Here is a 25,822-nt window from a genome sequence, read left to right as displayed (position 1 = left end):
TAGTTTCTCAAACAATTTGGAACTAATTTAACTGGACTTAACTCAGTAAACTGAGCTAACTAATTACAACTCAAATATAACTCAATCTTGTCTCCTTAATTAAGGGATAATCTCCTTAATTTAAGGGATAACTGTTGCATGACTGCAGAAAGACTTCTAACTTGAATTTCTCCAATTAATTAATCCATAATGAATTAATTAATTATTTCCAAGCAGCTAGTGAGACTAAATTCGAATTTTAATTCAAGGACAAATTAAAATTGGAATATTCTGGATTTTATTTTTATCATTTCTTGTTGCTATTTTCAACACTCCCTCTCAACAAGAAAGGAATTCAACTCGATCCTGATCCTGAACCTTTGGAATGTTTTGCATGTAACACTTCTCTCCAGTGTTGTTGCTCTAGCAATCTCCAGATTAAAAAAAGAAAAAGAAAAAAAAAAGCATCCAACCTGAATCAGAATGATGCCTCTGTCATCAAAGTCTCTGACTACTGTTGCCTCTATCGACTGAAAACTCTGCGCTTCTGCTGACTCAGCCTTTCTACACTGTTTTCAATCATTCTCTATGATATTTAGTATCTGATTGCTCTAGCCTCTGTCACTTTGATCTCTGACTGCATCAATCCCACTGATTACTCCTGCTACTATGTATTTGGGCTCCTGTAGCAAGGCATGATCCACGAGATAAAACCTCTCAATGGACCATACCCAATTTCAGCCTTCTTGGGACTATCACTTCACATTGCCCCACCTCACACCTGGCGGTTTGGATGCATGTGATCCCTCTGCTGACTCTAATTGTGGCTCCTCCACAATTGTTTGAGACTTCTTCTGGGACTGCATGTTGAGAGGTAATTTACTCTCCCTCTCAACCACCAAGTCTCTAAAATTTTCCTTGCTCCTAAAGGCTTTGCATGCATCTTGAACCTCAAGAGCATACAGGTTCTTGACTCGTGAACCAATATGTTTCACATGTCTCGGGGTGATATGTCTAAGGAAACCTTTCCCTTACTAAAGACAACATCATAGGCTTTGTCCTGCAACATTGCGACTGATACCAAGTTCTTCTTCAGTCCAGACACATACTTCACATCTGTCAAGGAGATAGAAGCTCCATGCTCCCTCTGAAAAGAAATAGAGCCCACTCCTAAAACACTGAACCTTTCATTGTCACCCATCTCTATGTGCATCTTGAGGTCTTTCTCTTCCAAGGTACTAAATAAACTTTTATCGCCGGTCATGTGGAATGAGGCTCCACTGTCAAGATACCAACCACAACCCATCATCGATGACACCATGCATGTGATGAGAGTAAAGTCCATTTTGAACTGAGAGGCTAATGCCTCACCTTCTGATACTTCCGAGGATCCCTTCTTGGACTTATTCAATGGGCAATTAGTCACAAAATTTCCCATCTCGTGACAATTAAAGTATCTCACTTTAGACTTGTCACCCTTCTTCCCTCCACGAGAAGAATTCGATTTGGAATGGGAATCCTTCCCCTTCCCTTTCCTTGCCTTACTCACTAAGGCTAGATTTTCTTCATCATCATCCTTGGATGAAGAACCATCTCATGTGCTCCTCCTAATCTCCTCCTGCATGAGACCCGACCACAGTCATTCCCAATATGGCAATTTCTCCCTTCCATTCATAGAGTTCTGGTAGCTATTCCATCTCTTTGGAAGGCCAAGGAGAGCGAGGCTCACCATATCATCATCGACAATAGTTATTCCCACACTTCCAAGCTCATCTCTACAGGTGGTGAGCTTGTTCAGATATGTGGAAATAGTATCGCCGTTCTCCATCTTGATTCTTAGAAGCTTATCCTTGAGCGCCAATTTACTTTGGTCACTACTGTTCTGATAGAGGTCCTTCAATGTCTTCCACATTGAATATGGAGTATCCTTCCCATGGAGACTCGAGACAATATGGCCTTGAACTCCCTCAAGGATGATCCGTCTTGCCCTCGCCACACACTTCTTCCACTTAGCCAACTCTTGTGCATTAGTTGAACCTGGCTTTGGGATTTCTTGATCAATGAAATCCTTCAAGCCATTTTCTTCTAATACAACCTCCATGCGATCTTTCCATGCTATGTAATTCGAGCTACCTTCCAAGGCATACTGGAGTCTCAAGCCATAGAAGGCCACTGGCCAACCTTGAAGTATGATAAGAATTCGATTTGCACCTGCAACACCAAACTTCAAACTTCAAATTCTCTTCTCCGTATACTGTTCACAGCTTCGATAAACTTGGCTCCGATACCATGTAGAATTTCCTGAAAATTCTCTACAAATCTACCTCTGAGATCTATGTAGAAAATCTGACTGTAGATTAATTCGATAATGCAATATACCAAAGCAAAATACTATAATCTAGTTCTACTATCAAACTTGCGCAAGCTTAAAGATCAAGCTGAACACATATAACCAGAAGAAGAAGAATCAATGAAACATACACATGAAAATACTTTTGGGAAAGCCTCAGCTAAAAACCCCACTATCTGTATTATCATACAAGGTGGAAATACATCAAAATTATACAAAGCCTTAGCTCTCACAGCTAGCCAGCTCTTAGTACAATCCTCTTGGATGCTCACAATAAATCAAAGCTTCTCACAAGCCTTCTCCTCTGCCCTCCAAGCTCCTATTTCCTTGCGCAGTTTCTCCTGGGTGATCCTCCTGTTACCAAGTGGAACAATGATCTCTCACACTGATCTCACACCTTGTCAGAACTGTGCAATCCTCAAGGAACCTTTCCTTGACTGCATGCATGAGTTTCCTTTATAGGAAAACACATGCAATTGATAGTACATTGTCTTTGACATTTAGCTCAACTGGGTCTTTCTCAGAATAGACATGCATGAGTTTCTGATGAGGGAATCTTCAGTTATTTGGAGTACACTGGTTGAGTGCACGCATGCATCAACTGAATGATAACTCACAATGACTTTCTCAAACAGTTTGGAACTAATTTAACTGGACTTAACTAAGTAAACTGAGCTAACTAATTACAACTCAAATATAACTCAATCTTATCTCCTTAATTAAGGGATAATCTCCTTAATTTAAGGGATAACTGTTGCATGACTGCATAAAGACTTCTAACTTGAATTTCTCCAACTAATTAATCCATAATGAATTAATTAATTATTTCCAAGGAGCTGGTGAGACTAAATCCGAATTTTAATTCACAATTTTAATTCAAGGACAAATTAAAATTGGAATATTCTGGATTCTATTTTTATCATTTCTTGTTGCTATTTTCAACACTTCATACATATGTACAGCACAAAGAAGTCTCCGAATGTTTTACGAAGTTTTCAATGGACAAGCTCTTCATGCAAGAGGTGTCATATCACATCTTGACAGGGTTGTCAGCTAGACTACACAGGAAGAAGAAGGCACCTTGGCCTTCTCTTCCTTTGTGGATCGGGTTGTACGATATACATAATCTCAAGCATGCTGAGGCCGAGATAGAGGAATTCAAGAGATTCACCTTCGACACCAGAAGTTTCAATCCATATGACCCGCATTATTTGGTGAAAGAACATTGTGCAAGAGTGTGGTTTCCTTAGATCCATGGGGCATGTCATTGGCCTAAGAAAGACCCATGGAGATATTGTCACAACTTCTCCAGTCTCAATGAACTGGTCAACATAGTTGTGGAATGGTTAGCAAAGTAGAGTGAAGCAACATCTTAGAGAGGAGCATCATCATCAACAACAAAGGGTAACATACCTGCAAGTGAAAAAGACAAGAGAAAGGTTGTTGACAACATAGAGGCAGAGCAAAGCTACAAGTTCAAAGTAGATCCACTTGTGTTGAAAGCAGCTTTGGATATTTAGGCTAAGAGGTGACAACACAATAGGAGGAATGTGCAAAGGCAAAGAGAGAAACATAGGATGGAGGAAACAGAAAGGGAGTTGCAAGAGTTGATGCAACAACTCTGGGAAGAAAAGGAGTTGCACAGAAGGGAGAAGGAAGTGCAATAGGGAAAGACACAACAGGAGGTGCAACATGCAAATATTTATGAAACTGCGTCGTTACAGGTAGTAGACTCATCTGAGAAATTGGCACAAAGTAGACAAGGTGAGAAGTCACAGGAGTAAGACTTAGCTCAAGAGATTGAAAAGATGCTAGAACAGATGGACACAGATTTGGTGCAGCCAGAGTTAGATCAGGATACAGACCTCATGCCTCATGACCAAGAGGTCACCCCACTAGCTTAATTAGATCCGGAAGCAGAGCAAGTCCCAAGCAATCAAGGAGACACAATGATCCTTGAAGACAATCTAGAGGCGGAGATGCACAACATATATTTCGAAGAGTCACAACATAGAGTTATGCAGTCATGCAAAGTGACTACTCTGGATGTCCACGTATCTCCTCTGCAGTTTGAAGAATGAGTGATTGTATCTGATGTGTGTAAACATCCAGCAGCATTGGCCGATGCTACCAGAGCATATGCTGAAGCAACCAGGTCGAGTGTTTGATTCTTGATAGCAGAGAACGAGCGGATGGCTAAAGAGCTACAAGCAGCCAAGCAGGGAGGAGAACAAGTTACAACATCCATAGAGAAGAGTTAAGGAGAGCGATAATGAATGAAGTATCATCTCTCGAGACATTCATGCGGACGTTGTATTCTAGATTCGACACCATGCATAAGGCAGTTGTCCATCTCAACGGTTGGCAGCAACGCTGTACTAGGAGAGCACGTATCTTGTCAACCTTGCACACTGTTGTCGATCATATGCATACATGGACAATGAGGTACAAAGGAGCCTCGTTACACTTGCCCAATATGATGAAGCCAAAGGAGGTAGAGTTGAAGGCACACATCCAAATTCAGATTCAGAACTACAAGGAACTCCCACAACTCATCACCAGTTTGCAGGCTTCACATGCACAGGTGTTCAAGATCATGGATGTCACTATGAGCATGCATGTGATCCCATCCATTGGAACACTCACAGAGGCGAAGACAAAGAATCAAGTCCGACTGGAGCTGGACATGTACTTTGGCGAGTTGATGCACATAACTACCAACACAGAATTAGAGATCAACACAGACATTATGCATTCGTATGTTGTTGGTCCAGCCGCACTCAAGACTATGATGCACATGTTAGTAGAGAGTTGGATAGAGAAGCCAAATCAGTGTACCCAGATGCAATGTAGGCAAGAGTTCATTTCCAGAAAAATGTCACCAAAGAGTACACGGACACCATCACAGATTACCTAGCTTGGCATCGGTTCGCCACCATCGATCATCGCGAGGATGTCGAAGAGTTGGTCTTCCCGTAGCTGTCTGAGTCTTAGTTATGTCTTTCTTGGCTTTCTCAAGCCTATTTTTTCTCACATGGGTACATGTGCAGATTGTAATGTAATATATTGTAAAAGTGAAAGACCAAGTGTCGATGGTCGAATGTAACAATCATGTAGTAGTTGAAGAGTCATAAGGGTAGGTGAGGAGTCACAAATGGGAATGTCAAGGGTAACCCCGCCCTTTGCTATTTATAGAACATCATAACTCATTGTACATACTTTTGGGAGCTAATATTCCTATCATAGTATCTTAGAGAAAGCTTGGAGTGCATTTTAATGAGCCTTTGATTCTCCACAGTGTAGAGATAATATATCTCTTTGGAGGAGTAGGTGACAGTGAATGTAACGTTCCCTTTACGAGACTAGTAGTTGGACATGGTTGTATGTATGATTGAAACTTTCACTTTCTTAATATAATAGAGCCAACACGTTTCATGCATATGTTGTTATTGTATTTCAACTCTCTTGGTTACTCTAATGATATATGTAGTTGTTCACTTACGCATGCATGTATGGACTCTTTCTACATCCCCCATAGCTTTGTGCGATGCTGAAAAGTACACTTTTTCCTTTGCGACATTACTCTGTTAGGTCTCACGAGACTGATAGAACCAATATACACGAATGGTAACCTTGCTCTTCTTTCCTTCCAAATAGAATGAGAGACCAATTTAACCATCACTTTGGATCATTGGTTAACCTTCCTTCCAACTTGTGATGTATCATTGCTCATTTGTTCCCTTTCAAGCCGCGTGTTCCCACAGGTTTCGAAGGGGTGCACTCATCCCACTTTCTGGGTGTTAGAACCCTTCATGCACCTTTCTTGGCTTTCTGCACATCTCACACCCTTGCTACCAACAAGGAAATCCTACTTACCTCTACGTGCAATCGCGGTCAAGGCAATACTGTACAACCCACTGCTGGGACTCTTACACCAAATGGTCTGATGTCTAGTTGGGACTTCTTACCAGGGAGATCCCCTGACATGTTGGTGGGTCCAACACCGTCAACAACTTGACAACTTTGAGACTAGAAATTATGCAAGTAGTTGGAAGGGTTGCAATATTTCAATTAGCACAAAAGGAATCACATAGGAAAGCGGTAAAAATGATATTTCAATACTTAAAAGGCACACTCTATTTTGGAATTTGGTATCCCAAGAGTAAATATTTCACATCAACAACATACACAGATGTTGATTTGGAAGGTAGCATTAATGACATGAAAAGCACTAGTGGGAGTGAATTTTTCTTGGGAGATTTCCTTGTATCTTGGTTAAGCAAGAAACAATCATCAATTTATCTTTCTACAATTGAAGCCGAATGCATAGAAAAAACAAACTTTTTTACCCAAGTAATTTGGATGAAACAAAATTTGCAGGACAACAAAGTGGAATATGAGATATCATTTTTTTTGGGAATATTAGATATCATGGAAGATTATCAACCCATTTTTATTTTACGTGACAACACTAGTGTAGTTAATACCTCCAAAAATCATGTCATGCATTAAAAATAAAGCATATTCCTTTCAAGTATCATTTCCTAAGAGAACAAGTCATTGAGCATAATTTCAAGATGGAATATATTGGCACTAAATAACATATTGATGACATACTTATCAAAACTCTACCCAGAGAAACCTTTGAATATCGCAGGAAAAATTTGAGAGTGTGTTGTCATTGCAAAAAACACCATCGAAAATTTTGCCAATACTTGAATTTTGGAGCCTACTGTGGATCTTGTGATTGGTCATTCCATAGTCACTGCATCGTCGATCAATGCTTTGTTAAGTATTCAAGATTTATTTTAGATCACAAGTGTTGAAGTCACTTGATCACACATGATTATTCTATAATGCATTCATGAAATAATTCCTTCACACAAGCTTGAATAGGTGTGGCCTAGTCCACTAAGACAATTCCAGTGTAATGTTCAATCCATGTCAGCAGTTAGTGATCTCAAAATGGGGCACTTAGGCTTCTTATCTAACTTACAAGAACCTCTCCCACTTCTAAAGCTTAAATATCCCCAAGTCTTATTGATTAACCAATGCGGAATTAAGAAATGCTTGAAAATATAGGTGTATGCTGGTATTGGTTTTTAACTGATTAGATGCCTTAAATTCTATTGTTGTGTTGTAAGTTGATGTGCTCAAACTGATATATAAATACATATAAAATTAAATAAAACAACAGAGACAATGCAACAATAAAATAGACACGTGAACAACAATATTAATTTGGAGTTCACCCACAACTCTTGGGCTACGTCTCCGTGAGCTCTAGTCAACTCAACTAGGCTCTCTGAGATTATGGTACAAGTCCTTTTTACAAGCTCTTGGCTCAGCTCCTATTGTTTTACACAGAAATAGTGGGTTCAGACACCATGTCATTCCCTGGCTCTTGAAGCTCTGGCTCTTGGCTCTGGCTCTTGGCTCTAGCTCTTGGCTCTTGGTTCGGGCTCTTAGCTCTGACTCTGGCTCTTCGGCTTTGGCTCTAGCTCTTCGGCTCTGGCTCTGGCTCTAGCTCTTTGGCTCGGGCTTCTTTGGCTCTCTGCCAGTTACAGCCCTCTGGCTTTCCACTTGAACTCCAAGTGACTCTCTCAGCTGCGTGCACTTCAACTTTTGCTTTCTGCGCTACTTGTTTGGCTGCTGCCTTTTTGCGCTACTCTCTTACACCTTAGCTTCCTACTTTGGCTTTGCTTTCAACAACAACTCTAACAACAACCCCAACTCCTGCCAACAACACTGTGCGATTCAACTCTCAGGGCTTTCTTTAAGGTATTTATGGCTTTTTGGCTTCCTCAGTCATTCCTCTGTCAACCGTGATCATGAGGAATCATTCCTCTTCCCTACTCTACCTCTTCACGCTTCAAAATGAATCCCTATTGCAGAAACGCCCACCTGCAGCGTGGCATAGGGAATGATGGCTATTTTCCCATGGAAAATGAATCGGCAGCCTCCTTTCAAGCGAAAATACACGAAATACTGTGTTTCAGGCTTAAAATGGAAATACACAAGAAAAGAACTATTGGGCGCGAAATCCGGATGTGAAAGTCCATGGAATTGCCCCTAAAATCCCTATCAGGTCAGCCTTCCATCGCATATCATAATCGCTTCGGCGGCATGGCCAATGGCCAAAAATCCATTAAACGAAAAATACAAAGGAAAATCTGAATTCCCGGATTTGAAATTTTATGAAATCGGGATTTTAAACCCCATTGGGTCTGGTCCTAATTGCAATCACAAGTCGCAACAGCCTGGGGGCTTCCCCTTTGGGTGTGTTGATTCGCCAATATTGCAATCGCACTATCGCATCAGCCTGGGGCCTTTGCCTTATGGGTGCATATGCCTGCTTCCGACCCGATCTGCCAATCCAATCATTAGAGATCGCTGATCAGGGGTCCCTTCCACCCGACCTTAAGTCCTCCTCTTGGCCTTATGCGATGCGATTTCCTCAAATAGCCTTTTAGGCCATTTTTAAAGGATCTTTGCCTCTTTTCTGAAAGAACAAAGGGGAACTTCTTTTTGTGATAACTTCTCCATCTGAAGTCCGGTTTTTCCCATTCAAGTTGCATTGGATTCAGAATGAGGAGATCTCTGTAATGAAACTATTTCCAAGAGAAATCTGACTTTAATTTTCCTTTGATTTACAAAGGATTTGTGCCATTTGGCACCATTTACCTCTTATATGAAGTCTTTTAGACTTAGAGGTTTATCCAAGATCCATTTTTGGATCACGCCTTCCCACCAAGAGAACTTTTGGTCTCCAAAAGATTGATATACTGATATGAGCAGTAAATGAAAGTGACTCACCATCTTCTTTCAGCCTCCCCACACTTGCCTTGCATAGTGCCTCTGAACCAAAGTTTCTGACCACTTCCCTTTTGGACGGGCTGGTCTTCTTGGGAAGAGTTGCCTTCTTCTTTGCCTTTCTGTAGAACTCCTGCTTAGATGGTCAAAGAAGGTAGTTTGAACTTCTCTGCCTTGATCATTGATCCAAGGTGGCTCAAACAAATGTGAAGTACACCTGCTCCACAAAAATTTCATTTGTCCCTGTTTGAAAAGCTGCCAACAACAACTGTTAACAACAACAGGTATACAGACAACAATTGGATGGACTAAACTCCTGCTTCAACAAAAGAAACAGATTTCACATCTTGTGAACACCTCGCTATCTTACATCTGCATACAAATGATGGACTAGACAACAAACCCACAAAACATGCCTTTAAAACAAATGACCCTTCAAGTCAAGCATGTAGGAAAAGACCATTAGGACTCTTTTCAAAAGATGGAACACTTCATCATTATCTCCATTTGGAGACCAAGTTAAATTCTCCCAAGTCAACATGGCATCACATGCATGTCAAAGCAATCAACCCTGCAAGTTAATTACACATACATGTTCAAAAACAAGGAAATCATCAACATCCCTGTGTTCATGCATCTCATGCTCATGCATGCATTTCCTCCTTCAACTTTCACTTAAGCACATTGTACTTTCAAAGCTGAAATGAAATATAATGTAGATGCATCAATAGACATGCAATCTTAATCGGATAAGAACTCTAACCGTTCCTTACCAATCCCTTTCAAAGGTACTACCTTTGTCTGCACATTAACATCATCATGTGAATCATTCTGAGACACATCATTCATGGAATCTTCACTTCCATTACTACCATCTTCTCTTTCCACTTTCTTAAGCTTTTGTGGAAGAATTGCTGGATTCAAAGTCCAACATTTTTTAGCAAGATGTCCTTGCTTATGCCAGTAAGTGCACTGCATGTGCAACCTCTTGACAGCATGATTTGCCTTGCCCAATGGACCTTTGGCTTCTTGCTTCTTTTCCTTCAAAAGTTTCCTATATGTGGCCATTCTCTTCCAACATCTAGAAACATTATGGTTATCTAACCCCATTAGGAACATGCAATTCTTTTCCCATACATATGTGGAAATTTATCATGCTTTGCACAATCAAAAGGAAAATGTTTAGAACCAAATTTATACATTTCTCTTTCACCTTTATTGCCTTCATGAGGAGGTGAATCAAATGAAGAAATGGCTCCCTTTGGAACACCATAAATCTCTTCAAGTTTGTTAGAGTTTCCACAACTCACTGGTTCAAGTGTGTGCTTCTGAACACCTGCATCTTGCAAATGATGTTTCAAGCTACTGCATTCCTCCTGGATACAATCTTGACACTCGGTAATGCAACTCCTTCTTGGAGTTGTTTCAATGGCCTTCATGGCAGCCTTGGAACTTTCTCCATAAGCTTGTCCATAGCCAAGACCCAAATGCTTAGGCCTTTCCTCAATCATTATTAGCTCAACAATACCTTGTGCATGTCTACCCAAGCCTTTTCCTTCATAGCCCATCTTGGAAATTAGCTTGGAACCTATGCCTCTAATATGTTTTTCAAAAGAACCAATACAAGCATCCTTAGAGGAATTTGAAGACAAACTAGAAATGGCTTACCTCTTCTTCAAGCTGATACTTGAATAAGGCTTCTCAGGCAACAAAGAGCCGTGTCTCCAACTCAAGCATCCTTTTCAGATTCATATTTGCAATATGAAGTTGCCTCTCCATTTCTTGCAATTTATCATAAAGCAACTGCTTCTCTTCCTTCATGGAATTCAACTACTCTCTAAGTCTACTGCTCTTCCTTCCATCCTCATACATTTCTCTCACCATATCCATCATGGTGGAAAATTCTTGCTTCATGTCTTCATCAAAGAATCTTGTGAAGAAAGCAGAATTTGGGGACCCACTTGTAGAAGTTGTCATTATGCCAATGAACAAAAACCTTCAACAAGATAAATAAAGAGCTTATTCAACAACCTTTTGCAACAATCCTCTTGTGCTCCAAAGATTGCCTTGAGGTCCTTGGGATAGAAGAATGCCTTCAGATCTTCTTCCTTCTTGTCCTTCCTAGACTGAGCTACCAATAGCTTTCCCCTTACCTCGGCAAACTCAGAAAATAGTCAGTCTGCAACAAGCATACATCAATTAAAGAATCAATCCTTGACTACCCAAACACCTTTCAGACAAGCAATCCTTGCTCTGTCAATCAAGCATTCTGATATAACCTTCTTTGAAGGTGGGGTTAATCAAACTTAAGCTCTGATACCACCTGATCTGAAAATGGGGCACTTAGGCTTCTTGTCTAACTTACAAGAACCTCTCCCACTTCCAAAGCTTAAATATTCCCAAGTCTTATTGATTAACCAATGCGGAATTAAGAAATGCTTGAAAATATAGGTGTATGATGGTATTGGTTTTTAACTGATTATATGCCTTAAATTTTGTTGTTGTGCTATAATTTGATGCGCTCAAAGTGATATATAAATACATACAACAGTAAATAAAGCAGCAAAGAGAATGCAGAGATAAAACAGACACATGAACAATAATATTAATTTGGAGTTCACCCACAAATCTTGGGCTATGTCTCCGTGAGCTCTAGTCAACTCAACTAGGCTCTCTGGGATTATGGTACAAGTCCTTTTTACAAGCTCTTGGCTCAAATCCTACTATTTTGCACAGAAACAGTGGGTTCAGACACCATGTCATTCCCTGGCTCTTGAAGCGTTGGCTCTTGGGTCTGGTTCTTGGCTCTGACTCTAGCTCTAGATCTGGCTCTTCGGCTCTGGCTTCTTTGGCTCTCTATTACTTACAACCCTCTGGCTTTCCACTTGAACTCCAAGTGACTCTCTCGGCTGCGTGCGCTTCAGCTTTTGCTTTCTGCACTACTTGTTTGGCTGCTGCCCTTTTGCGCTGCTCTCTTACGCCTTAGCTTCCTGCTTTGGCTTCGCTTTCAACAACAACTCCAACAACAACCCCAACTCCTGCTAACAACATCGTGTGATTCAACTCTCAGGCTTTCTTTAAGGTATTTCTGGATTTTCAGCTTCCTCAGTCATTCCTCTGTCAAACGTGATCATGAGGAATCATTCCTCTTCCCGGCTCTGCCTCTTCGCGCTTCAAAACGCATCCCTATTGTAGAAATTCTTGCCTATAGCGTGGCACAGGGAATGATGGTTGTTTTCCCATGGAAAATGAACCGGCGACATCCTTTGAAGTGAAAATCCATGAAATACTGTGTTTCAAGCTTGAAATGGAAATACACAGGAAAAGCACTATCGGGCACGAAATCCGGGGGAAAGGTAGTTAGTAGCTTAGGGAAAGAAAAATAAAGGTAAAGGTAAATGTTTTATTTTAAATAAGACAATGATGCAGTACACAACCTCGTCTCATCATTTCTCAAAGGGACATATGATGTCATGCCACTGCCAAAGAAAAAATAAACTTTCAAGCTAAAAAGGACCATCCCAAGTATCAAAAGGGTTTTGTTTAAACATTCATTGTTTTAAGCATCTCCTTGGCAAGTAAGTAAACATCTACCACCTCTTATGCATCCTTCATTTTGAAGAACTTAGTGAAAATCCCTCTCCTAGGGTTTCACTATGCTTTTGGTCTCCAAATGCTTTTGCTTCATTACAGTGAGAAAAATCCTATTTTTTATGTTCCATAACCCCCAAACATACCTTATATACCCCTACCAACCATTTCCCATACCCATTCCCTTCATTTCCTCTCATTTTCCCTAAACCCTAGCTCAATGTTGCGTTTCTGAAAATTTCTAGGCTAGGACTGTGTTTTGGACTTTTTCACACCTTTCCATCACTCTTTTCAATAAATTCCACCTCCCTACACTCCCTAAAATCTATACCCACCCCTTAAATTTTTCCCAAGAATTTAGACACCCTTAAACCCCTTCATATCCCTCCATTTGCAAAACAGTCCCTTTTTACTTTGAGGCCATTTATTGCACATAGGGACATTTTTTCTTCAAAATATGTTTTTGACCAAATCGAGAAGCATTTTACAAAAGTGAAAGAATTTTTTGTGAATTATATGCAATGGAACAAAAACTTCCTTCAGTTTATGTATAGGTGTTATTGTTTGAGATAAATGCCCAAACTACACTTGCTACGGGAGAGTTGCTGCACTTCTGGACAACTTGACTTCAAGATAGTTTTTTAGGGATTTGGAGCAGGTGTTGGTAGTGCTTAAGGACTCTATTGTGTAGAATACATAATAATATTTCCAAAAATACCACTTTCAGCCCAAAAATATTCCAGGAAGGCAGTCAAAATTGATCTGTAAGTTGGCGCTACGCTTTTGTCAGAGACACCCTTCGTTTTTGGAGTGACCTTGGGAAAATCATTTTTTCTCCATGCGGGAGTATCCAAATCACATTCTTGAAGCATCCATATTGTATAAGACTTAAATATATTTCCAAAAAGATATCAAGTTCGCAATTTGGAGTAGTTTAAGGCCTCCAAAAGTGGGTTGGAAAACAGCACGCTGCGCACAGAAGGCCTTCATTGCGCACTTGGAGACACCTTGGGAGAATGGCCATATCTCAGCCAAAATTGGGTAATTTTGATGAAAAATTACTATAAATACATCTACATGATCCCATATTTTTAGAACAGGCTTCAGGTATGTATTTGGACTTCAGAAAGGCACTCAAAACGGGCCTCCAACAGCGCATTGTGCACCTAGAAATTTATGAGATTTTTGTAAAATTTTCACCTTGTAATTTTTTTGTAATTCCTAGTTCGACTTTGGTAAAAGCCAAAAGGGTGATGTAAATGATTTAATTGAGTAATATTATTGTAAATATGAGGTAATAGTGGGTGGTTAGTCTTGTAAATTGTTTTGATGTAACTTTGGCCTCATTTATGAGACAGGTTGGAGTCAAAGTTAATTGTAGAAGTTGTTTTTAACTTCCCTAGACATTAGGGTTTGGTTAGAAAACCTCATGGAATAGTTCCTAGAGTCATGGATTTGACCCCTGAGAGTGGGGAGATGTTGTTTTTGTCTTTATGTATTAGTTTTTCAGCCATAGAACAGGTTGGAAATCAGAGGATACAACTATTATATCTTGTACTTGGATATTTTCTAGAAATCAAAGGATATAGTTTGCAGCTATTATCTAGGAATTAATGTGCAGTAAGTTTGTGATGGTTTTTTTTCTTTGTTATAAGTTTATATGAAATATATTCATCTTCCCTTTCCATTTATCAATTCTTCAATGGTTTTCCTTACAATTTATAAACAAAATCCTTTGCATAAAGCTTTGTTTTGATGGAAAAATCATTATGTGTTACTTTCTTTATTGCTTAATGAATTGATGTTTCATGCTCATTAAGACCTTTATTCTTCTGACCACTACACTACACCGACAAACCCTAAGATCCATCACAAAAGTTTGATACCTTTCTCCTTTATATCTTTGATGTTGTAACCCTTTGATCCTCTGACCTAGCTACCTGGTTTTTCTCCCTTATCCAACACCCAAACCATAAATTCCCAAACCAATATGAGCCTAGCTATCTAGCCTAAAATCCTTTTGCATTCCAATCATTTCTTTGGCTGTGATTTTATAGAGAGAGCCCTCTCTGGTTTGGTAGGGTTAGCTACCAAACTGAAAGTTTGGTTTGTGGTTACCTCTATCGATCTCCTCATCATCTTGGGACATTGTGGAGGATAACATTTTGGCGCCGTTGTCTGGGAAATGAGAGATCATATCTTCCTTGGGAAAGAACGAAAAGGATCAGATCTGTTTGTTGATGGTGGACAATGGTCAGACACATATGAAGGCTGAAATCATTCACTTGGCGACTCTAAATCAGTTTCAAATTTAATTCGAAGACTCCATTAGAGGATGAACCTTACCAACAGAAAAAAGGAAGGACAATATGGGAAGATCAAGTATTCAAGTTAGAATTTCATCCAAGACTTCATGTTCTTTATTGTAAATTATTTCTTTTCTTTCTCTCAAAATGTCAAGAAGGTTTTCCAGAGTATATTGTATTTAAGAAACGATCCTAGACCCGCATTTGATTCCTTTCCTTTGAAGACTATGAATACAAATTTTGATTTTGGTCAAGACCCTTCTTCCGAATCTTATGATGACCATCTTCAACTTGATGAGCCTAAATAAATCAAGACTAATCCTACAACTTTTGTACATACTCCTACACCTTGTAAAATTCCAAATAGATACAAACCACTAATCTTACCTCCTATACTCCATGATTTCCCTAAAAATTATTACAAATATCTTCCCAGGTTTGATGGAGAATATGGTAACATCACTGCTGAAAAACACATTCAGAATTTTGAAAAATTTCTTGATCTTTTTGAAGTTGAAGAAGATGATGTCAGTATTAGGATTTTTGCTTTATCTTTGTAAGGCGAAGCTAAGAAATGGTTTAAGAACTTACCAACTGCAAGAATTTTCGATTTCCATCAGTTTGTGAAATTCTTCCTTGATATATGGGTGATCAAGAGGAATCCTTTTCTAATTTTAGAATAATATAATCACTTGGAAAGACAACCAGGAGAAACAGCGCAACACTTTTCAGCGAGGTTCAATCAAGTATACCATTCAATGCCTACTGATATAAAACTGCCTCCTGGTTTAGCTCTCTTACACTACTCGAATGCCTTTAACCTGGAAATGGCATTTAAATTGAGAGAAAGGGATCCTACCACACTCGAAGAAATGCATGACAGTGAAATAGTTGTGGAAGCTAATTTTTTGGTCAAAAGGTCAAATTTGAAAGAAGAAGTGAGGGAGAACATCAAGAAGAAACACCTGACATATTCAGAATGGAAGCTCGCCATTTTGGTAAGCACAATGGAAGAAATGATGCAAAATATCATCATGAGAGATAAACTTGCTGTTCAAAAACACTATGTCCCACTTATTGCTAAAGAAGAAGAGGTTGTTGACCCTAACCATTATCCTACTCATTCTAGTTTTCTTAGATCAGAAAATGATTGTTTTACGTATTCATTTATGGACAGTTGTGAAAATGGATTTGTAGATCAACCTGTGGAGGATCAATTTGCTGATTTAATGTGTATGTTTGATGTCATTCCTTATAATGATGAGTTACCCAAGTATGATTAGGATGATGATGATTATGTTGTTAAAATAGAGGTTGACTCTACATGGAAATCAATGACATGTTTTTGGGAGGAAGAAGCTTCATTCCAACAACTCAGATGTAGTACTCAGCCTATGCATATCAATCATGACAACAATGAAGAGAATCTAGAAAATTTCAAATCAGGTGGAAGGTATTTGCCTTTATGTTTACTTCATTTCAATTACTGAGAGAAAACTTCCCTAAGATTAGAAATCAATAGTCTTTCAGTTTTGATGTTGAGCACGAAGAAGACCATGAAATTTTTACTAGGACTCCTTACCTTTGTGTTTATATTCATTCAAAAGAATAAGATAAAACTATAAGGTTACCAAGGAAGCAAATAAGTAAGTTGACAACAATTGACAACTTTCTCCTGAAGTTGTTGAGAATGTTGTTTGTAATATAGAACATTTTTTCAGTCCACAATCACCGTTACCAAGAAACATTCAATTTGAAAATGCAACTGAAAGTGCGGAACATGAAGAGTTTATAGAAAATCATGTAGCCTCATTGGAGCCAATGTATGACAAGTTGCAGAAGTCCTCTCAAGTTATCCTTGATCCAATAGCTAATGTTGTGGATGATATCTTAGTCAAAGTCCTTCTCCATTAGTTAACTATGAGCTTCAAAACAAAGATGACACGAATTTGATCAGGCATCTGGCTTCATTGTCTTGTTTAGCAGGAGTCTCATTACAAAGTTCATCCAAAATTTTTCACTCTACATCTGTTTCTCTTAAGAATGACAAACTTCATTTTATGAAACAACCAATGTCTAAAAAGGAAGAAGATTCTTGTCTCATTGTTGATCATCAAGAAAAGGTAGTCATTGATGAGTTTCAGGATCCTTTTGTCAATTTTATGTAGTCATCAAGGGAGATTATTTTTATTATATTTATGGATCATGTACACATGTTCAGTGGACACTTGGAGTGGCCTAGCTTTTGTTTTTTCTGCCTGCTCAAGGGAAGTGTGAGCAGGACTCAAGTAAGAAGCCATTTGCTGGATTGTTTACACTGGAGGGATCATTACACATGATTGTATATATATATTCAGCAAGTGGGCAATTATCATTAGGATTTGAAGCCCAAGGTGAAGGCCCTAAGATCTCGATGGTCTGTCGCCATAAGTAAGTTTAGTCAGTAGTCAATTTTAGAGTTTTGTCAAGGTCAGTTAGTCAGTCAGTTTTCAGGTTGAGTTTGGTCTTTGAATTTTGACTTCAGGCCCAATGAATAAGGCTACTTGGTCTATAGTGTTCTTAACACCTACAAGGAGCTTTTATCCCCAGCTGGGGCTAATGTTAATGCTTGTTAGTCATGTCAGTCATAGATGATCAAATGTTCTCTTACAAAGTTTTTTACTAGGGTCTTAGGTCAAATTTTTACGGTTTCAAATAGATTTTCAATAAAAATTTAGTCACTGGCTAGTGTGTCTAGGGCTATTTCCACTCTCTCAAGAACTTCATATGCCAGTCGCTTTCATTACTCATCATGGTCATTGTCTTCTTTTAGGTATCATATCTTCATTTAAGTGTCTTGGGTCATGAAATGGTTAAATTCCTCATTTTAGATCATGGTCTAGGGTTTCACTCCATGTGTCATCATGTTACCATATGTTAAAAAAAAAAGACATGCCCATCATGTGAATCAGTGGGTAAAGGGAGTTTGCATCTTAGGGAAAGAAAAATAAAGGTATAGTTAAATGTTTTATTTTAAATAAGACAATGTTGGAGTACACTACCTCATATCATCATTTCTCAAAGGGACATATGATGTCATGCCACTACCAAAGAAAAAATCAAGTTTCAAGCTACAAAGGACCATCCAATGTATCAAAAGGGTTTCATTTAAGCATTCGCAGGTTTAATAATCTCCTTGGAATGTAAGTAAACATCTGACATCTCTTATGCATCCTTCAATTTGAAGAACTCGGTGAAAATCCCTCTCCTAGGGTTTCATTGTGCTTTTGGTATCCAAATGCTTTTGCTTCATTCAAGTGATAAAAATCCTAGTTTTTATGTTCCATAACCCCACACATACCTTATTTACCCCTACCAACCATTTCCCATACCCATTCCCTTCATTTCCCCTCATTTTCCCTAAACCCTAGCTCAATGCTATGTTTTTGCAAATTTCTAGGCTAGTGCTATTTTGGAGTTTTTCACACCTTTCCCTCACTCTTTTCATGAAATTATGCCTCGCTATACTCCCTAATATCTCTCCCTACCCCCAAAAAGTTTCCCAAGAATTGTTTCTGACCAAATGGAGAATAATTTTAGAAAAGTGAAAAAGGTTTTTGTCAATTATAGGCAAAGGAACAAAAACCTCCTTCAGTTTATGCACATGTGTCATTATTTGAGAGAAATTCCCAAACTACACTTGCTACGGGAAGTTGTTGCACTTTTGGACAACTTGACTTCAAGACAATTTTTCAGGGATTTGGAGCAGGTGTTGGAAATGCTTAATGACTATATTGTGTAGTAGACATCATAATATTTCCAATAATACCAATTTCTACCCAAAAATGCTCCAGGAAGGTACTCAAAAGTGCTCTGCAAGTTGGCGCTGTGCTTTTGTCAGAGACACCCTACGTTTTTGGAGCGATATTGAGAAAATCAATTTTTCTCCATGTTGGAGTGTCCAAATTACATTCTTGAGGCATCCATATTGTATAAGACTTCAAGATATTTCCAATGAGCTATCAAGTTCGAAATTTGGAGTGGTTTAAGGCCTCCAAAAGTGGGTTGGAAGATAGCACGCTACACACAGGAGGCCATCGCTGTGCATAGGAGGCCTTCGCTACGCACCTGGAGAAATCTTGGGAGAATGGCCATATCTCAGCAAAAAATGGGTCATTTTGAGTGAAAAAATACTCCAAAGACATCTACATTCTCCTAGATTTCCATAAAAGGCTTCAGATCTAGATTTGGACTTCAGTAAGGAACTCAGAACTGGCCTCCAGCAGCTTGCTGTGCACCTATAAATTTCTGAGATTTTTGTAAAATTGTCATTGTGTAATTTTTTGTAATTCCTAGTTCGACTTTGGTAAAAGTGAAAAGGGTGATGTAAATGATGTAATTGAGTAATATTAATGTAAGTATGATGTAATAGTGGGTGGTTAGTCTTTGTAAATTGTTTTGATGTAAATTTGGCCCCATTTATGAGAGAGGTTGGAGTCAAAGTTAATTGTGGAAGTTGTTTTTAACTTCCCTAGACATTAGGGTTTGGTTAGAACACCTCATGGAACAGTTCCTAGAGTCATGGATTCGACCCTTGAGAGTGGGGAGATGTTGTTTTTGTCTTTATGTATCAGTTTTTTAGTCATTGTTGGCTTAGTGGGGCCTAACCCAGGTTCAGAGGTGATTTAGCCAAGCAAATCCCGGTACTACTGGCCCTTTTGGCAACAGTCTGCGGTGCGCAAACTGAGGTCTCACTCGAAGTAGTATGGGAGGGTGCTAGAACAAGATTTCCACACCCTTGGGATGTCTGATGGGCTTCTAGAGGTATGTGGTCTGACTTGTCGCTGCGCGCACTTGCGATCCCTTCGTGACCTGCGGTGCAGCTTTCGCGCAGCCCTACTCGAGGTGCGACCCATATAATACCCAAGTTCCTCGCTAATTAACTAATTATTTAACTTGTGTGTGTAATATTTATGGTTATTACAACATATCCAACAAACATATCAGTGCGCGCAATACATAAATGAATATAAACATAAAGAAGATAATGCACAACAATTACACAGAATTAGGAATCAACTTCTCTTTATTAGCTTTTTGTCTCGATTATAGACTCGACTTTGCCCTGTGCACATAGATGCAGGGGTTCACGCACTTAGCTGTGGACTCTACTAGGCCTCTCCGCACTCAGCTGCAAAGCCTCTTCCTACTACTACAACCCAAGACACTTAGAATTCTACTCTAAGCTTGAACCATTCCTTCACTACTCTCTCTATCTTCTCAACTCCATTTATAACTTAGAGCCTCGCTCTATTTATACAATCCCATGGTCCATGGACCATGGGTAGGCTGACTTTACACTAATTTACAATACAATGTTTAGGGAAAACAACCCTATGACTCAATTGTACACTTCGCGCTCCGTGCCCGCAATTCGCGGAGTTTTACAAAATATTTGATCAAAACTTGGGCTTTGAGCTCCAAAACCTACTGTGGGGGGATTCCATGCCCAACAATCATAGAACGGGTTGGACATCAGGGGAGAGACTATTGTAGCTTGTACTTGGATATTTTCTGGAAATAAAGGATAGAGTTTGCAGCTATTATCTAGGAATTCATGTGCACTAAGTTTGTGATGTTGTTTTTTCTCTGTTATAACTTTATATGAAAGACATTAATCTTCCCTTTCCATTTACCAATTCTTCAATGGTTTTCCTTACAGTTTATAAACATAAATCTTTGCATATAGCTCTGTTTTGATGGAAAAATCATTATGTGTTACTTTCTTTATTGCTTAATGAATTTATGTTTCATGCTCATTAAGACCTTTAGCTTCTTCTGAACACTACACTACATCGACAAAACCTAAGATCCATCACAAAAGTATTGCTACATTGATCCTTTATATATTTGTTGCTGTAACCCTTTGATCCTTGTTTTTCTCCCTTATCCAACACCCAAACCCTAAATTACCAAATCAATCTAAGCTTAGCTATCTAGCCTAAAATCCTTTTGCATTCCAGTGAATTATGTGGCTGTGATTTCATAGAGAGAGCACTCTTTGGTTCAGTAGGGCTAGCAACCAAACTGAAAGTTTGGTCTGTGGTACCTCCGTTGATCTCCTCATCAACTTGGGACATTATGGAGGATAACACTTACGACTGTCATTTTTTCTTGCGTTCACTGTAATTAGCATTGTTTTCATGTTATCTTCACTCTGACATGTGTTACTTTAACTGTCGTTTGCATATTGCAAGTGTCATTTTCACTTTTCTCTTCATATAATAAATGTCATGTTTTGGCATGTGGATTGTCACACAATGCACGCAAGTTAATTTTGGTGTGTTCCAAGGGGAAATATTTGCGTTAATGAGTTTTACTCACCATGTAAACATGTATCGCACTCATTTCCAAAGTTCTAAGCATTGTCACACAAGTGTCATCGTGGTCATCACAAAGTGTATCTTTGTTGTTGCACTTGTCGTCACAAAGTTGTCACACTAAGGGAAGTTTGTTGTTTATGTGTTCTGGATGATCTATGTTGTCTCGTCTAGTGTTCTAAGTGTGTGATCATAGTCAAGTCATATCACTATTCACATCAAATTCATCGATCCTAGACTTAACAAAATTCAGAAAAACTTCTGACCAAGCAACTTAGCCTCATCAGACCCTCCTGAACTATGCACTGTGTAGTCTCAGCCCTCAATTTGCAGCACTGCCTCTTGACACTACACAGTGTGTGGTTCCTGCCTCCCAGGACTGCACAATGCATACTCTCAGTGCTTAAGCCCAAATCTTGACCTCAAAAACTGTGCAATCATGCCCTCCATCCAGGCCTGAACTGGACATTGCGTAGTATTATTCCTCAAGCCTCAACCTTGAGCTCCTCAACTGCACAATTGTGCAATCCTAGAACTGCGCAGTGGGAAAACTCATGGCTCAAGCCTCTAGCCTGAGTCCTTAGGTCCCTCAACTACGTATTTCCTCTACTAGGAATCTAGAAATACGCATTAATGAGTATTAAGGCTAGAGGCTCTAGAATAAGTCCTTGATTCCTTCAACTACATAATTCCTTGGCCTCCCTGCCTCGAAGAACCGCGTAGTGGGCATCTTCAAGCCTCAAGCCCTATCCTTGGACTCTTAAGCCCCTCAACTTCACAAGCTCCTAAACGTGTCCATCCTGAACTACTCATTGCATAGCCTCAAGCCTCAGTGCTAGACCTTGGCGTCTAGAACTACTCAATCCCTTAGCCAGTTACTCAAATAGTCATGATTTCTAGCCCTAACAGGTGAATTCATGAAACATTTTAGGTTTGGGTTTTTTTGGACTTATGTCGACTTGTCATGAATGGATTTTAGTTGCATGTACTCTATATTATCATGACAGGATGACGAGGGAGGAAAAGGAGAAGGGGACTGTTATCACCCCAAGAAACTCTCCTAGGTTGTATATCAGAGATGCTCGGGAACATTACAAACTCAACAAAATGTTGGATAAATGGTGGATGAATGAAAGAAATGTTGCATATTCAAGCCAGATAACCACTTCTACTGTGCTTGACCCCAGACATGGGTGAACACCCCTAGACTACAAGGCTTTTAACCACCAATTACTCACAGTTCTAGTAAAACTGTGATGATGGAGAACACTGATCACACCAGCAGATGCACAGGACCCTGTGATGGCCAGCTGCAACCAGTTTGAAGGTCTACAAATCTATCTCCTAATGCACAGACATGATGACAACTCTTTGGCATTAAAACAACAGAAACCTGCATACAAATTCAATGAAACTAACTAGATTATAACATAGAGGTGTGATGACAACCCCTCTAATGCTAAACGTCAGCAACATATGAATAAATGCACTACAAGCACAGCCTGGAACAAAGAAGAAGAAGTGGACAATAAGCAATTAACAACAAAAGAAGCTTGCATTAGCTGAAAATGAATACCAAACGCTGCAGGTATCACAGTAGTTACAGTCTCCAGAAGTTGAAGCTTACGACAGAATAACACTCATCAACCCCATTACATTCTGTCTTCTGAGTATATATGGAGGTTGAATACAAAAATCTCTGCTAACCTATGGGTGGAGGTGTCTTAATGGACCACCAACCACATTTACAATTAGATATGGTCTCTGCTGCACACTACTGATTTTAATGGACAAAATCGACCTTTTTAGATAGTCTGATGTCCTTCTCTGGTAGCTGGAGTGAATTATGGATTAAATTCCATGCCTGATAAATGCTCTTCATTGCTTGAGGTCGTCCTGTTTGTCCTTTGCCGTGCTGTTCTTTGTATATGGTAGCTCAGGATTTAATGCAGAGAGTACTGGATCATGGCTTCATTTCTCCTTCGGGAGCACAAAACAGGCCGCGGGCATAAACAAAATGGCGGAGGTAGACTGAGCGGAGCGACAAATCTCAGCCGTCAGATCACAAAAATCAACGGCGGAGATGACTTGACGAGGGGCATCGGGAGATAGCGCAGACAGGCGAATGAACATGGGCTATTGGATGATAAAAATCAACGGTGGAGATCGCGCGGGAGGAGCTATCGGGAGGTACGAGGATGAGCGATCATGGGCCGTCAGATTACGATCCGCGTAGATCCGACGGTGATCGCAAGCGGAAGGTGCACGTAGGTTAACTGCCAGGGGGAAGGGTACGTCGGCGGAAAGCGGTTTCCCTGCACCGCCTATCGAGGCTCAGCGGTTTTCGTAACGCGGGGCATGATCCAACAGATTTGTGACGCGTGGCAGCCTGAAACCAACGCCCCGCGGGTTAACACGCGCGTAAGTCGCGCGAATGGGGGATGTGTCAGCCGTCAGATCTGCGATGGACGGTTAGATGTCAAGGAAAGTAAATGATGTTTAACATGCAGGGGAAAAAACGAATACCATTAGATCATGGTGATCAACGAATGTAAATGCAAAAGCGATAGAGGATTAATATGGGCACGGTCTCGTGAGTTAAGCACCCGTGGAGAAGAAAAGTGGGTCATGCAGAGTTTAAACGGGTTTTCAGGGTTTACAGTGTTTAACAAAAACACCCGGGAGTCGGGAAAAGAAGGGATTAGGCGGGGTTTACAAAGGATTTAGAGCGGAAACAGAAATAACAGGATTAAGGAAGGGATAAGGTGAATTAAGGGAAAGGAAGAAAAGTGGGGTACGAGGAGCGATGAGGACATGGGCAAAGTGAAAGGGAAAGAGGCGGGCTGGCCACTGCAACTCCTTTTTATCATAGAAAACCCGATCAAGCATGCATTTTGACCTTTAAATGTTGAGATCAGTAGCAAAGCTAACATTGGCTCCTTCTGGGGATGAGATCCTCCCTGTGAGGTCTCAAGAACCTACAGACCAATGCCTTCATACAAAAACAACTTAGAAACATTATGCCTAGTATCCATTGGGCATGGAGTCAAATTAAGTCTGCACTAAAACCTGTAAAAGAAACTGCTTACAATCATTAAGACCTGAAAACTTAAACTTCAAAAATTGCCCATTTGCTGGGCCATCAAAATTGTTGCCTGTCATCCGGTTCATCATAGATCAGCAAGACAGGATTTATTTGATCCTCTACCTCAAAAAGTTTAGGACATTTGAGCTTAGTAGGTAGAAATGGATCAACCTTCATCTCCCTTCTATGTATTTTCCTCCTTGGATGTTCTTCACAGGAGCCTTTGTACACCTGCTGAACCATTGTATTCTTGTGCAGGGGTCACAGGGACACTATCTTCTCCTTCACTTTTCTTGAAACAGTCCACATCCAAGTAGGAGTTCCAAGAATGAGCATCCTCTTCCTCTGTTATCTGATAAGTTTCCCTTTCAGTGTGTGTGGGGGCCATCTGAGCAGACATCAAAATATCAAGACTGAGATGATCAGTTTCAGCCTTGAGCATTAAAGTTTGTTCTGCCTCAGTGTTCAAGAGGAAACTGTGAGGGATTTTATTTTGAGCAGACAGAGAAACAAAAGATGATGGAGAGCTTTCCTCTCCCTTTTTAATCACTGGAGTGGGGACAAAAGCAAGCTGGAAAATTGGTAGATCTGCATAGCCATGCGAAGATGGGTTGGCTTCAAGCTCAGATTCTTCGAGGATGAAGGGACTGGCTGTTGATTGTCACTGCTGGTCAACTTGTTGTTCTGCAGCTACAACAAATTGCTGAGCAGTGCCTTTGGATATTAATTTCTTATAAGCAACCCTTGTTAGTAAAGGAGCACCTTCCAAAACATGGACCTCCTCCTCATGCTGCACTTCTTCCATGACTATATTTTGACAAAGGGTCTTCACCCTTTGATCTTCGTTTGCATCTCTATTTCTCTGCAAAATTTGCAAATTCTCATTTGCTCCTCTGTATGAATTTGAAGTTGAAAAAGGCATGGAACAATGAGCTGTTGCCTCCTTATAATACTGCTCAACCTTTAACTTAGAAACTTCAGAGGCCAAAAACTCAATCATCCTAGCTAATTCATCTATCTCATGCTCTGAGGATGATGAGGATTCACCTCCCTGTCTTCTGCTTTCAACATCACCTTCGAGTCTTTCTTCAACAATGATATTTGCTTCTACTTCAAAGGCTGTAGCTTGCATATCAGCCAAAGAAGCACATTTCCTTTCTGTCAACAACAAGCAAAACTGAGAATCGAAAGCATTGGCATAAGTAATCATAGTAGAAGAAGGGGTTGGTCTTACTTCAGCTGGCATTTTGCTGTACATATGATTGAATATGATGTTAAATTTAGACAGCAGCTCACCATCTTCTCTCTGCAAGTTCCAAAATTCACCATGATAAAAGAG

This window comes from Pinus tabuliformis, chromosome 1_2, assembly GCF_031772625.1.
Source record: "Pinus tabuliformis cultivar Carrire ecotype Pingquan chromosome 1_2, CPIR1, whole genome shotgun sequence".
NCBI classification, from domain to species: Eukaryota; Viridiplantae; Streptophyta; class Pinopsida; order Pinales; family Pinaceae; genus Pinus; species Pinus tabuliformis.
This window is presented reverse-complemented; position numbering follows the sequence as displayed.